The sequence below is a fragment of the Mustela putorius genome, unplaced genomic scaffold, assembly GCF_011764305.1.
Source record: "Mustela putorius furo isolate JIRA1106 unplaced genomic scaffold, ASM1176430v1.1 tig00003930_pilon_pilon_pilon, whole genome shotgun sequence".
Lineage (NCBI taxonomy): Eukaryota > Metazoa > Chordata > Mammalia > Carnivora > Mustelidae > Mustela > Mustela putorius.
This window is the reverse complement of record NW_025422075.1, coordinates 138695-152601: the sequence shown is the minus strand read 5'-3', so window position 1 is coordinate 152601 and position 13907 is coordinate 138695. Positions and strand designations below refer to the sequence as shown.

The following is a 13907-nucleotide window of genomic DNA, read 5'->3' as shown; positions in this document are numbered from 1 at the left end:
GACTGGGGCCGGCTGGGGCAGCTACGGCTCCTCCCGCAGTGTGATGGTAACTAGGCAAGCGGCGGCGGTGGGGCTGCTCAGGGCTCTCTGGGGTCCGCTCTCCGCTCCTGCTACCGATCGAACTCTCCAATCCTGATTCTAAAGGTTCTCTTAAGTAGTACTCTAGATTTACAGATTATTATTCAGTGTTGGGAAAGCACTCCTGCCATGATTCATTTTGGTGCAGGTTGTCTTTATTTGGTCAATGGTGACCCTTTCAAGCTGGTTCCTGCATCCTTTTAACATGAATATATCCTCCTTCTCAGTCCGCACAAGTTCAGGCACAGAAACCCAGAGGCTGAGAAAGAATTCCCATCTGCTTGAGCACAAAAGTCTCTCAGTCTACACCAGAGTCCAGGAAGTTTGGGAAACAACCTGAAGGATCTGATCAAGGTCCTAGTTGATAAGTAACCTCATCAGAGGTGGACTAAAAAGGCCCTGACCTGAGGTCAATATGGCGTCTTCCCCCAAGACAGACACTCTGACTACCCTTTCCTGGGAGGGCCTGCTTTTTTTTTTTAATACTTTCTCTCCTCCATCGAGAATATTTTGAGTCCTATTAGGATTGAATACCCCCTTTCTCCCTTCACCATTAACAATCAAGTGGCAAGTGGCTCTACAAAAGCTTAGAGAGTCTTGAGTGGAAGGGAAGTCTCCCTCTTGGTTGATATCCTAGTTTCCTCCTCCATCCCTAGCTGTGTGCCTGTCTCTGAGCCTCAACGTGCTCACTTCCAAAATGGGGAGGACAATGAGATTTATGTACTGTAGGGCACTGTCCCCTGAGAACAGTTTGATTAATAAAGGTCTTTGGAGCATACCTTACATAAACATTCAATAAACATGACATCCCATTACTTACATTTCCTTCCCTCGCATTTTTTATTTCCTGGCTTCACAGCTGGATCATCTTTCAGGCAAGGCCTAACCAGACTATATCTCCTGACCTCTACCCTCCCACAAATATGCTGGTGCTCTTTCCAGTGCCCAGAAAAGGCCTACAGTTTAACATATTTGTGTTTAATTCAATCTGTTCTTTCTATAGACTAATATCCAGGCAATCCAGGACTCCAGACTGGGTCCCATTCCCCCTTTTAGGGCCAGGATATGAGGGAAGGAAGAGCAAGATCTTCATTTATACTCACATCCCCTCCTACTAACCAGAGGGGATCAGGAGAAATGGTGGATGCAAGGAACCTCTGACATCTGAAGGGTGGGAATCTGGAGCCAAGATGGATCTTGGGGAGAAGAAAAGGAGGAAGGGACACAGAAAGTGGGAACAAGGGAGGTGGGGATGGATGGGAGTGAGTCGAGGACTGGATACAAAGATAAGGACGGGGCATGAGTTGAGGGTGGGCACTTAGCCAAGAAGTACCATTATGAGCAAAATGGGAGTCAAAGAGGGACGTTCAAGAGATAGGATGTTTGGGGCGCCTGGGTGGCTCAGTGGTTAAGCCGCTGCCTTCGGCTCAGGTCATGATCTCAGGGTCCTGGGATCGAGTCCCGCATCGGGCTCTCTGCTCAGCAGGGAGCCTGCTTCCTCCTCTCTCTCTCTGCCTGCCTCTCTGCCTACTTGTGATTTCTCTCTGTCAAATAAATAAATAAAATCTTTAAAAAAAAAAAAGAGATAGGATGTTTGAACTCAGTAACAGTACCACTGATAATGATACTACAATAAATGTCTCATTCCAACCAGAGCATTCCACTTTATGTGACAAGTTGAATAATCTCACTATTATCTAGGTCACTCTACTGCCTTGCATGCATAGATTTTCAGTTCTCCTACAGAAGGGAAAAATGTAAGTTTATTTTCATGACTGAGCTTTGAGATCTCCCAAGAATGTTTGTGTTTTAAAAGGTAGATCCTCTCCTGGGGCACAGAGGGACAACACCCATCATTGTTGGCAGCACCAGGAGTTATGAGGGGTTGGGTGCCTCAGAAAGTGACTCTAAGACAAGGATGTGAGTATAAGTAGTTTCTCTGGAAGGATCTTTGGTGGGAAGAAATGATGGGAGCTAAGATGTGAAGAAGGAGAGCAGCCAACACAGAAGACAGGGTGTTAGTTTAGAGGTCACTGCTTGGGCAACTCTGTCTCCATCCACTGGGAACATTTTAAATACATGCAGAACAGCCCTGAGTCATCCCTTCCAAGTGCAAAAAGACCTGCACAGGATGAGTGTTGCTCTTATGGACATTGGTTACCTGGCTCCCGAGCTGACTGCCATGGCCAAAGAAGCCAAGGAAGCCAATGGACACCCTTGGGTAAAGAGCTGCAGGCAACTGTGAAGGCAGCCACTGTGTGTACAAGACAGGGCTTGTCAGTGAAGACACTAGAGGGCACCAACCCTCTCCTCTCCTCTCCTCCCTATCATGACCCATGGGATCTGAAATATTGAGAAATTAGTGTAGTGCTGCCAATCATACACCAAATGACTGCCAGGAGGCCTTACTTTCCTGATCACTTACAACAGGGCGAGTCCCAACACTGATACTTCTTAAATAACAAGTAACTTCTGTCCCATGACTACTCCAACCCCACTCTTTCACTCCAGAAGTTTCAGTTCAAGCAAATATTCTTCCAAGCACTCTTCAAATCTTGCCAGGAACAAAGACATGCACCTTTAACAAGGGATGGAGGATTATCGACAGTCTATACCTTGTGCCAAGAACAGCAAACAATTTTGTCCTCCAAGAAAAAATTCCCATTCCTTGGAGTCTCAGAAGGCATAGGATTTAAGAGTGCTCACTATCCTTGAAATCATTATTAATAAACACAGCTTTACAAGCTGAACAGCAATTGACAGTATATTGTGGTAGTGACAAAATAATAAATGTAATCATGTTCCCATCCTATAAACATTAACAATTAACTATGCATCTTGAAATCAACCATATATATATATATATATATATATATATATATATATATATATATTAAAGATTTTATTTATTTACTTGACAGAGAGAGAGATCACAAGTAGGCAGAGAGGCAGGCAGAGAAAGAGGAGGAAGCAGACTCCTGATGCACAGACAGCCCAATGAGGGGCTTGATCCAAGGACCGTGAGATCATGACCTGAGCCAAAGAAAGAGACATGAACCCACTGAACCATCCAGGCACCCCCCCCCCTTTTTTTTTTTTTTGAGAAAGAGAGAGGGAACAAAATCTGAATGGGTGGGGTGGGATAGTGGGAGAAAGAGAAACTTTTTTTTAAAGATTTTATTTATTTATTTGACAGAGAGATCACAAGTAGACTGAGTGGCAGGCAGAGATAAGGGAGAAGCAGGCGCCCTGCCAAGCTTAGAACATGTTGTGGGGCTCGATCACAGGACCCTAAGATCAAGACATGACCTGAAGGCACAGGATTAAACCACTAAGCCACCCAGGCACGGGAGAGGGAGACTCTTAAGCAGACTCCATGCTCAGTGTGGAACCTGATTTGGGCTTAGTCTCATGACCCTGAGATCATGACCTGATGCTTAAGCAACTGAGCCACCCCAGGCAGTCTTCCTATCAACTCTATTTTATTTCCTCAGTAACCCCTAAATAGCCTTTGTTGGTATTAACTGTTCTAGTATTATGACCATGATTGTTCTCCCATGAATAATTAGTCCCTAGAATGCCAGGCACCAACTTCCCAGAGCACCATGGGATGACACATCCATTCTAGATTAGAAAACCACATTATGATAGAATACATAATGTTATATATGTTTTACCTTAACACAAAACATCTGTAATAGCTCCTTCTGTGATTTCTATATTGTTGTGTATTACTCAATTTCTGTAACATGAATGATATTATTTAAATAAACAACATAAAAGAATAGGTGTCCATTACTACTAAGTAATGGTAGCACTAATTATGCAACATTATGTATTAAAAATAAAAAAAAACAATGATTATGAATAAACTTTAAAATAGGTTTAGATTTACCAACAAAACCAAATAGGAAAGACAGGACTGAACATTTCCATACACCTAGCAAAGTTTGCCAACTATTTTCCTTTTCTTTTAATTCCATTATGGTTCTCATACAGTGTTCATTTCTAGAATACAACAGAGGGATTCAACGCTTCCATGCATTCTCCAGGGCTCATCAGAACAAGCAGCTCCTTCATCCCTATCACCTACTTCACCCATGCTGGCAACCATCACCTTGTCTGTCGTGAAAAGTCCGGACAAAAGACCTGAGACTGAGGCAGGAATCCATCAAAATCCTAGAGGAGAACAAGGGCAGCAATCCCTTTGACTTCATCCACAGAAACTCCTTACTACACACACCTACAAAGGCAAGGGAAACAAAAGCGAAAATGAACTTTTGGGACTTCATCAAAATCAAAAGCTTCTGCGCAGCAAAGGAAAACCATCAACAATGAAAGAGGCAACCCACAGAATGGGAAAAGGTATATGCAAATGACACTACAGACAAAGGTCTGTTATCCAAGATCTATAAATATCTTCTCAAACTCAACACCCAAAAGACAAATAGTCGAGTCAAAAAATGGGACAAAAATGTGACGATACAGTTCTGCAAAGAAGACATACAAATGGCTAACAGATGCATGAAAAACTGTTCATCATTAGCCATCAGGGAGATTCAAATCAAAACCACCCAGATACCACCTTCCACCACGTAGAACGGCAAAAACTGACCAGGCAAGAAACAGCAAGTGTTGCAGAAGTTGGGAGAAAGGAGAACCCTCTCAACTGTTGGTGGGAATGGAAGTTGGTACAGCCCATTGGGAGGTTCCTCAAAAAATGAAAAATAGAGGATATAATATTGCACAACAGGGCTGAACCTGTTTGAAAAATTGTATGTGGCCAAGTGATTCATGTTGGCTGGCTCACTTGTTCTCAGGATACCTAATTTTTCTCTTCCTCTCCTTCATCCTCTTTAGCAGTAATAGGACATTCAAATATTTCAAATTTAAAAAGACATTCCACTTCCCCTTTATCCTCTACAACATTAATAGGACAATCAAATATTTCTAATTTAAAAAGACATTCCAAGCCGGGAAGAATGTAGAGTGAGTTCAATGAGTTTCAGGCTGAAGGAAAAAGATGTGACCATGAGGTGGCAGTAACATGCAACCCCCTTTCCTGGGGGGACTGACAGGTTTGCAAGAGGGGTGGTCCATCACAGTAATAATCCTTCCAATACTGGGGATATTGAACAGGATACACATGTGCCTAAGTAATGCCTTTCTGCAGCCTGGATGGGAGAGCAGGGTCTCTGCATCAGGGATTTAGAAAGCCAACAGTTGTTCAGGGTCTTTTAGAGCTGAAGGATTAACCTGGATTGCTTGACTGACTCACTGACTTTATTTATGATAAGAAAATATTGGTCACAGTTTCATGACATACAGAATTGAGGCAGGCAGTCAATACCTAAACATCTGCTCTCCAGGGTTATATGAAAAAAATATTTTTAAATGAAAGATAATTTTGGGAGTGATTTAGATGTTATGTTTTGTGCAATAAACAATTTACACATCTTAGGATCACAAGAAAATATTGAAAACAGAAACTCTGGAAGGATTCTAAATTTAGAGTATTATAGATATTTAATGTCTATATGCCTAATTATATAGTGATAATAAGATCTAGTCTTATATGTTTAAAAAATTCAAAAAATTTGTAATGCTATTACAACATTATGTTAGACCTGAACCACTATTGAGAATATTCAAAGAAAAATGCTATCCCCTGGTTATTGAATGGAAAAAAGGTAAAGCCCATCAGGGAGCTGTTTCTGCGAGTTCAGCGTAGGCGCCTGGTGGCTAGCGCATGTCTGCCCCAGGGACAGGTGGCCAAGGAGCTGCTGTCTCCTTGGGCCCAGAGGTTCAGGACAGGCATGCTTTCTGCCCAGTCTCCTTCCTAAGGGTGTAGCACGCGCCCTGCCCTACTCATCCCCTCCTGTCTCCTTAGCAGCCAGGCTTCTGTCTCTCTGCACTGGGAGTGGGTGACACTTGTATTTCCACCGGCTTCTGTGCCTGCCAGGGCCGGCTCTCCTGCTTCGCAACCGTTTCCAGACCAGAAGGCCAACGGCTCCTGCTCTTCTCCCCGGGCAGCGTGCTGCACCTTTCACAGACATGCTCCTGGGGACCGCACTGAAAAACATGTCCCTTTCCTTAAGGCTCTTTCCACAGACGCAACCGCGCTTCTCTCTCAGGCAGAGGGGATACCCAGGCATAGAGGATTTCGCTCCATGCAGGTTTATTACACCGAGCTGAGGAGACCAGCTCAGGCAAAGAGGAGCATCCCTCAGAACGGACTCTGATTTCCCAAAGAATGCTGTGCTTTCCCAGAGGGAATGCCGGGGCAAAGAGGCTTTCACTCTATGCGGGTTTTTTCTCCCATCGTGCTGCGAATACTAGGCTAAGGCAAGCAGCAACAGCAGCCCACAGAACCGACTCTGATTTCCCAGCGACTGCTATGCTTTTGCAGAGGTTTTCAGCTTGGCACGAACCGAACTTCGCTGCTTCTTCCTCAGAAAGGCTTTGGGTGTTTGCTCTGTCGCATCAGGTAAGAAGAGTCACGGGAGAGCTGGTGTCTCTTGGGCCTTGCTTTCCCAGGCTCCATGTTGGTGCCCTGGGTTCACCCTGCCAGGCCGAACTAAGCAGACACAGTCACCACCCTGCAGCAGCGCGTGCGTGGCCTTAGATGGCACTCTATGCACACTACCATCTCCCGGTGTAGGCAACGCTTGGCCTTTGGCACTGAACCTCAGGCGGATTCGCGGACAAGGCCAGTGCCTTCCCCACAGGAGAGGAGAGGAGACAGGATCCCTGAACACCGCCCGTTCACTGGAATGGGGAGCTTTGGGGGATTATCACCACTCCTTCCCCCGGAAACCCCCTGCCACCGAAAACGCTGTCACATGTTGGAGGAAGATGGCATCTGACTGCCCGTTTCTCGAGGGAGCTGTTTCTGCGCGAGTTCTGGGTATGGAGCCTGGTAGCTAGCCCAAGTCTGCCCTATGGACAGGTGGTCAAGGAGATGCTGTCCCCTTGGGACCAGAAGCACAGGACAGGCCTGCCTTCTGCCCATACTCCTTCCTCAGAGTGGAGCACGCATCCCTGCCCTAGTCGTCCCCTCATGTCTCCTTAGGAACCAGGCTTTGTCTCTCCGCACAGAGGGCGGGTGACACTTGTCTTGCCACTGGCCTGCTCTTCCTGCCATGGCAGGCTACCCTGCTTCCCGTCCTTTTCCCGACCACAAGGCCAATGGCTCCTTCTCTTCTCTGGCGGCGGCGTGCTACGCCTTCCCCAGACTTGCTCCTGGGGAGTGCAGTGACAGACGTGTGCAACCACGCTTCTTTCTCAGATCTCAAATACACAACATAACCCTACACCTAAAGGATTTGGAGAAAGAACAACAAAGAAAGCCTAAACCCAGCAGGAGAAGAGGAATAATAAAGATCAGAGCAGAAATCAATAAAATAGAAACAAACAAACAAAAACCACAAAAAACCAACAACAACAAAAAAAAACAGTAGAACAAATCAACGAAACTAGGAGCTGGTTCTTTGAAAGAATTAATAAGATTGATGACCCCTTTCCAGACTTATCAAAAAGAAAAGAGAAAGAACCCAAATAAATAAAATCATGAATGAAAGAGGAGAGATCACAACCAACACCAAAGAAATACAAACAATTATAAGAACATACTATGAGCAACTCTACGCCAACAAATTCAACAATCTGGAAGAAATGGATACATTCCTAGAGACATATAAAGTACCACAACTGAACCAGGAAGAAATAGAAAACCTGAAGAGACCCATAACCAGTACGGAGATTGAAACAGTCATCAAAAATCTCCAAACAAACAAAAGCCCCGGGCCAGATGGCTTCCCAGGGGAATTCTACCAAACATTTAAAGAAGAATTAATTCCTATTCTTATGATACTGTTCCAAAAAAATAGAAATGGAAGGAAAACTCCCCAACTATTTTTTTTTTTTCTGAGGCCAGCATCACCTTGATCCCAAAAACAGACAAGGATCCCATCAAAAAGAGAACTACAGACCAATAGCCTTGATGAACACAGATGCGAAAATTCTCACCAAAATACTAGCCAATAGGATCCAACACTACATTAAAAGGATTATTCACCACGACCAAGTGGGATTTATTCCAGGGCTACAAGGTTGGTTCAACATCTGCAAATCAATCAATGTGATACAACACATCAATAAAAGAAAGAACAAGAACCATATGATACTCTCCCTAGATGCTGAAAAAGCATTTGGCAAAGTGCAGTATCCCTTCCTGATTAAAACTTTTCAAAGTGGGGGCGCCTGGGTGGCTCAGTGGGTTAAGCCTCTACCTTCGGCTCAGGTCATGATCCCAGGGGCCTGGGATCGAGTCATGCATTGGGCTCTCTGCTCAGCAGGGAGCCTGATTCTCCTCATCTCTCTCTCTGTCTGTCTCTCTGCCTATTTGTGATCTCTCTCTCTGTCAAATAAATAAATAAAATCTTTAAAAAAAAAAAATCTTCAAAGTGTAGGGATAGAGGGCACATATTATCAATATTATCAAAGCCATCTATGAAAAACCCACTGCAAATATCATTGTCAATGGAGAAAAACTGAATACTTTTCCCTGAGGTCAGGAACACGGCAGGGATGTCTGTTATCACCACTGCTATTCAACATCGTAGTAGAAGTCCTAGCCTCAGCAATCAGACAACAAAAAGAAATTAAAGGCATCCTAATTTTGCCAAATTGGCAGAAGAGAAGTCAAACTATCCCTGTTTGCAGATGATATGATAGTGTATGTGGAAAACTTAAAGGACTCCACTCCAAATCTGCTATAACTTGTATAGAAATTCTGTAAAGTGTCAGGATATAAATCAATGAAAAGAATTTGGTTGCATTTTTTATACCAACAAGACTGAAGAAATAGAAATTAAGGAGTGAATCCCATTTACAATTGCACCCAAAACCCTAAGATACCTAGGAATAAACCTAACAAAGAATCTATACTCAGAAAACTCTAAAGTACTCATGAAAGAAATTGAAGAAGACACAAAGAAATGGAAAAATGTTCCATGATCCTGTATTGGAAGAACAAATATTGTGAAAATGTCTATGCTACCTAAAGCAATCTACACATTTAATGCAATCCCTATCAAAATCCCATCCATTTTTTTTTTCAAAGAAATGGGACAAATCATCCTAAAATATATATGGAACCAGAAAATACCTCGAATAGCCAGAGGAATATTGAAAAAGAAAGCCAAAGTTGTTGGCAGCACAATTCCAGACTTCAAGCTCTATTACAAAGTTGTGTCATCATCAAGATAGTAGGGAACTGTCCCCAAAACAGACATAGATCAATGGAACAGAATAGAGATCCCAGAAATACACCCTCAACTCTATGGTCAACTAATCTTCAACAAAGCAGGAAGGAATGTCCTTTGGAAAAAAGACAGCCTCTTCAACAAATGGTGTTGGGAAAATTGAACAGCCACATGCAGAAAAATGAAATTGGACCATTTCCTTACACCACACATGAAAATAGACTGGAAATGGATGAAGAAGCATAATGTGAGAAAGGAATCCATCAAAATCCTTGAGGAGAGAACAGGTAGCAACCTCTTTGACCTCAGCAGCAGCAACTTCTTCCTAGGAACATCGCCAAAGGCAAGGGAAGCAAGGGCAAGAATGAACTATTGGGATTTCATCAGATCAAAAAGCCTTTGCACAGCAAAGGAAACAGTTAACAAAACCAAAAGATGACTGTCAGAAGTTATCTGGGAGAAGATATTTGCAAATTACATACCAGATAAAGGGCCAGTATCTATCCAAAATCTATAAAGAGCTTATCAAACTCAACACCCCTAAGAACAAATAATCGAATGAAAAAATGGGCAGAGGACATGAACAGACATTTCTGCAAAGAATACATCCAAATGGCCAACAGACACATGAAAAAATGCTCCACATCACTCGGCATCAGGGAAATACAAATCAAAACCAGAATGAGATACCACCTCACACCTTTCAGAATGGCTGAAATGAACAAGTCAGTCAATGACAGATGCTGGCGAGGATGTGGAGAAAGGGCAACCCTCCTACACTGTACGTGGGAATGCAAGCTGGTGCAACCACTCTGGAAAACAGCGTGGAGGTGCCTCAAAAAGCTGAAAATAGAACTACCCTATGACCCAGTGATTGTAGTACTGGATATATACCCTAAAGATACAAACGTGGCATTCTGAAGGGGCACATGCACCCAAATGTTTATAGCAGCAATGTCCACAATAGTTAAACTATGGAAAGAACCTAAATGTCCTTCAACAGATCAATCTTATTTGATGTGGAATATATGTACAATGGGATACTGTGCAGCCATCAAAAGAAATGAAATCCTGCTATTTGTGATGACATGGATGGAACTAGAGGGTATTATGCTTGGCGAAATAAATCAATCTGAGAAAGACAACTATCCTATGATCTCCCTGATATGATGAAGTGGAGATGCAACATAGGCGGTTTCGGGCGTACGAAAAGAAAAATAAAAGAAGATGGGATTGGGAGGGAGACAAACCATAAAAGACTGAATCTCACAAAACAGACTGAGGGTTGCTGGGGGGAGGTGTGTTGGGAGAGGATGGTGGGGGTATGGACATTGGGGAGGGCAGGTGCTATGGTGAGTGATGGTGAGTGCTGTGAAATGAGTAAACCTGGTGATTCACAGACCTGTACCCCTAGGGATAAAAATACAGTATATGTTTATAAAAAATTTTAAAAAATAATTTAAAAAATCCATTAAAGAAAAAACACATATTGCAAGCCCAGAGCTAATCTCATATTCAATCAAAAAAATTTGAAAGTTTTCCCCTTAAAGATCAGAAAGAAGACAACTGTGTCCACTTTCACTACTCTCATTTGACATAGTACTGGATGTCCTAGCCAGAGAAACAAGGAACACAAAGAAATAAAAGACTCCAAAAAAAAAAAAAAAAAGGAAGAAGTAAAATTTTCTTTTTTTGGATAACATGAACTTACATGTAAAAAAAATCCTAAAAACTTCACAAAAAATTTTGAATAAACAAATTTAATAAAGCTGCCAAATACAAGATCAATATATAAAAGACAAGAATTTTGTTTTGTTTCGTTTTTTTTAATAGTTTTTCATGTCATCCTTGCTCAGTGATCACGCTAATCTTCTCTGCATCATTCCAATTTTAGTATATGTGCTGCCAAAGTAAGCACAAGACAGGAGCATTTTAACACTCTAATGATGAACTATCTGAAAAAATAAAGAGAACAATCTAATTCACAATAGCATCAAAAATAATAAAATACTTAGGAAAAGATTTAAGTAAGAAGATGAAAGATCTGTACTCCATAAACTATGACATTGATAAAGAAATTGAAGGAGACACAAATGGAAAGATAGCTCATATTTATGAATGGTAAGAATTAACATTGTTAAAATGTCCATACTACCGAAAACCATCTGTAAATTCAATTCCTATCAAAAATCCAATGTTAGGGGCGCCTGGGTGGCTCAGTGGGATAAGCCGCTGCCTTCGGCTCAGGTCATGATCCCAGGGTCCTGGGATCGAGCCCTGCATCAGGCTCTCAGCTCAGCAGGAAGCTGCTACCTCTTCTCTCTCTGCCTGCCTCTCTGCCTGCTTGTCATCTCTCTCTGTCAAATAAATAAATAAATAATCTTTTTTAAAAATCCAATATTTTTTTTTACAGAAGTAAGTAAAGAATCCTAAAATTTATATGAGACCATAAAAGACAACAAATAATTAAAGCAGTTATGAGAAAGAATGAAGAAGCGAAATTACACTTCTTGATTTGAAAACTATACTACAAAGCCCTCATGCTCAAAACAATAAAGTATACTGGCATAAAAAATAGACCAATAAACAAGTAGAACAGAATTGAGAGTCCAGAAATAAATCCTTTCATACAGTCACCTAATATTTGACAGGGGCCAACATATATAATGTGTAAAGATAGTCTGTTCAATAAATGATATTTAAAACTGAATAGTCACATCAACCAGCATGAAACTGGAACCTTATATCACTCATAAATCTTAACTTGAAATAGATTAAAGACTTAAATGTGATGCATGAAACTAAATTTCCTAAAGGAAAACATAGGAAAAATTCTCCTTGACATTGGTCTTGCCAATAGTTTTTTGGATACCAGGCCAAAAACACAAGCAAAAGAAGCAAAAATAAATAAATGGTATTACATCAAACTAAAGTTTCTGCATTGCCAAAAAAAAGGGGGGGAAAGAAAACACAATCCACAGAATGTAAGAAAATACTTACAAATCTTATATCTGAAAAGAGGTTAATAACCAACAGATACAAATAGAAAAAATATATAATTAAAAAAATAGCAAAAGGATCTCAATAGACTTTTTTTTTTTTCAAAAAAGTTATATAAATGACCAACAGGAGCATTAAAGTGCTCAACGTAAAAACTCAGGGCAAAGTCATTATGTTGTTGTTGTTGTTGTTTACCTCTGAAAAACACAACAAGATATTACTACCTATTAGAATATATACTACCAAAAAATTAAAACTACCAAATTTTGGTAAATATTGGGGAAAATGGGGAACTTATGCACTGTGATAGGGATATAAATTTGTATGGAAAACAGTATGGAGATTATTCATATTATTAAAAGTAAAATTACCATATGATTCAGTAATCCCACCTCTAGGTGTATATCTAAAGGAAACGAAGGCACTATTCAAAGACATATCTGCACTCTTATGTTCATTATAAAATTATTAACTCTAAGCAAGAGATGGAAATAACTTCAGTATCCATTAATGGATGAATGAATAAAATAAGTATGGTAAATATATACTATGGAATACTACTTAACCATGAAAAATTAAGAAATACTGCCATTTACAACAGCATGGATGGATCTTGAAGGTATTATACTAAGTGAAATATTTCAAAGATTTTATGTATATTTTTTAATTTATGTATTATGATATCCCTTACATACAGAATCTGAAGAAAAAGCAAACTAATGGAAACTTAGAGTTGAGTTGACAAGAGGTGAACCTGGGGTGGAATAAGGTGGTCAAAGGGTACAAACTTGCAACTATAATATGAAAAAGTTCTGGGGATCTAATGTACAGCATGATGATCATAGTTAATAATATATACATACATTTTTATTGTGCTTCCCTTTATTAAACTTTGCATATATCACATTCTTACAAGTTGAAAGTTTATAGCAATCTTGTATAAAAGAGGTCTGCTGCCACCATTTTTCTAACAACATTTGTTCATTTTGTGTCTCTCTGTCACATGTTGGTAATTCTTGCAATATTTCAAGTTTTTTCATTATTATTGTTATTTGTTATGGTGATCTGTGATCAGTAATTATGACCCACTGAAAACTCAGAACTAGTTTACTTAAGGTATATACATTGTTTTTACTTAAAGACATAATGCTTTTGAACAGTACAGTATAGTGTTTATTTTTTATATGCACTGGGAAACATAATTTTTTATTTGCACCGGGAAACCAAAAAAATAATAATAATTTGACATAGTTTATTGAGATAATCACTTTATTGAGGCGGTCTGGAACAAAACCCACAAGACCTCTGAAGTTTATCTCTACTGTACTATATACATAAAAGTTGCTAAGAGAGTAGATCTTAAAATTCCTTACCATACATGCATAAAAAACAGTGGCAACTATATGAGATAGTAGATGTATTAACATTTATATGTAGATTATACTGCAATACAGATGTATGCCAATTTATCAAATTGTACAAAATTTACACAATGTTAAAAGTTTGCAATGTTATAAGAAATCATTTCTTATATTTACAAATTATAATATGTCGATTATTTTT

The 13907-nt window shown here is 40.4% G+C and overlaps 1 pseudogene; it reads right to left on the bottom strand.

Moving 5' to 3' along the window:
- Positions 1-11144: 11144 nt before the first annotated feature.
- Positions 11145-11262, bottom strand: LOC123388962 (annotated as a pseudogene).
- Between the last annotated feature and the right edge of the window lie 2645 nt (positions 11263-13907).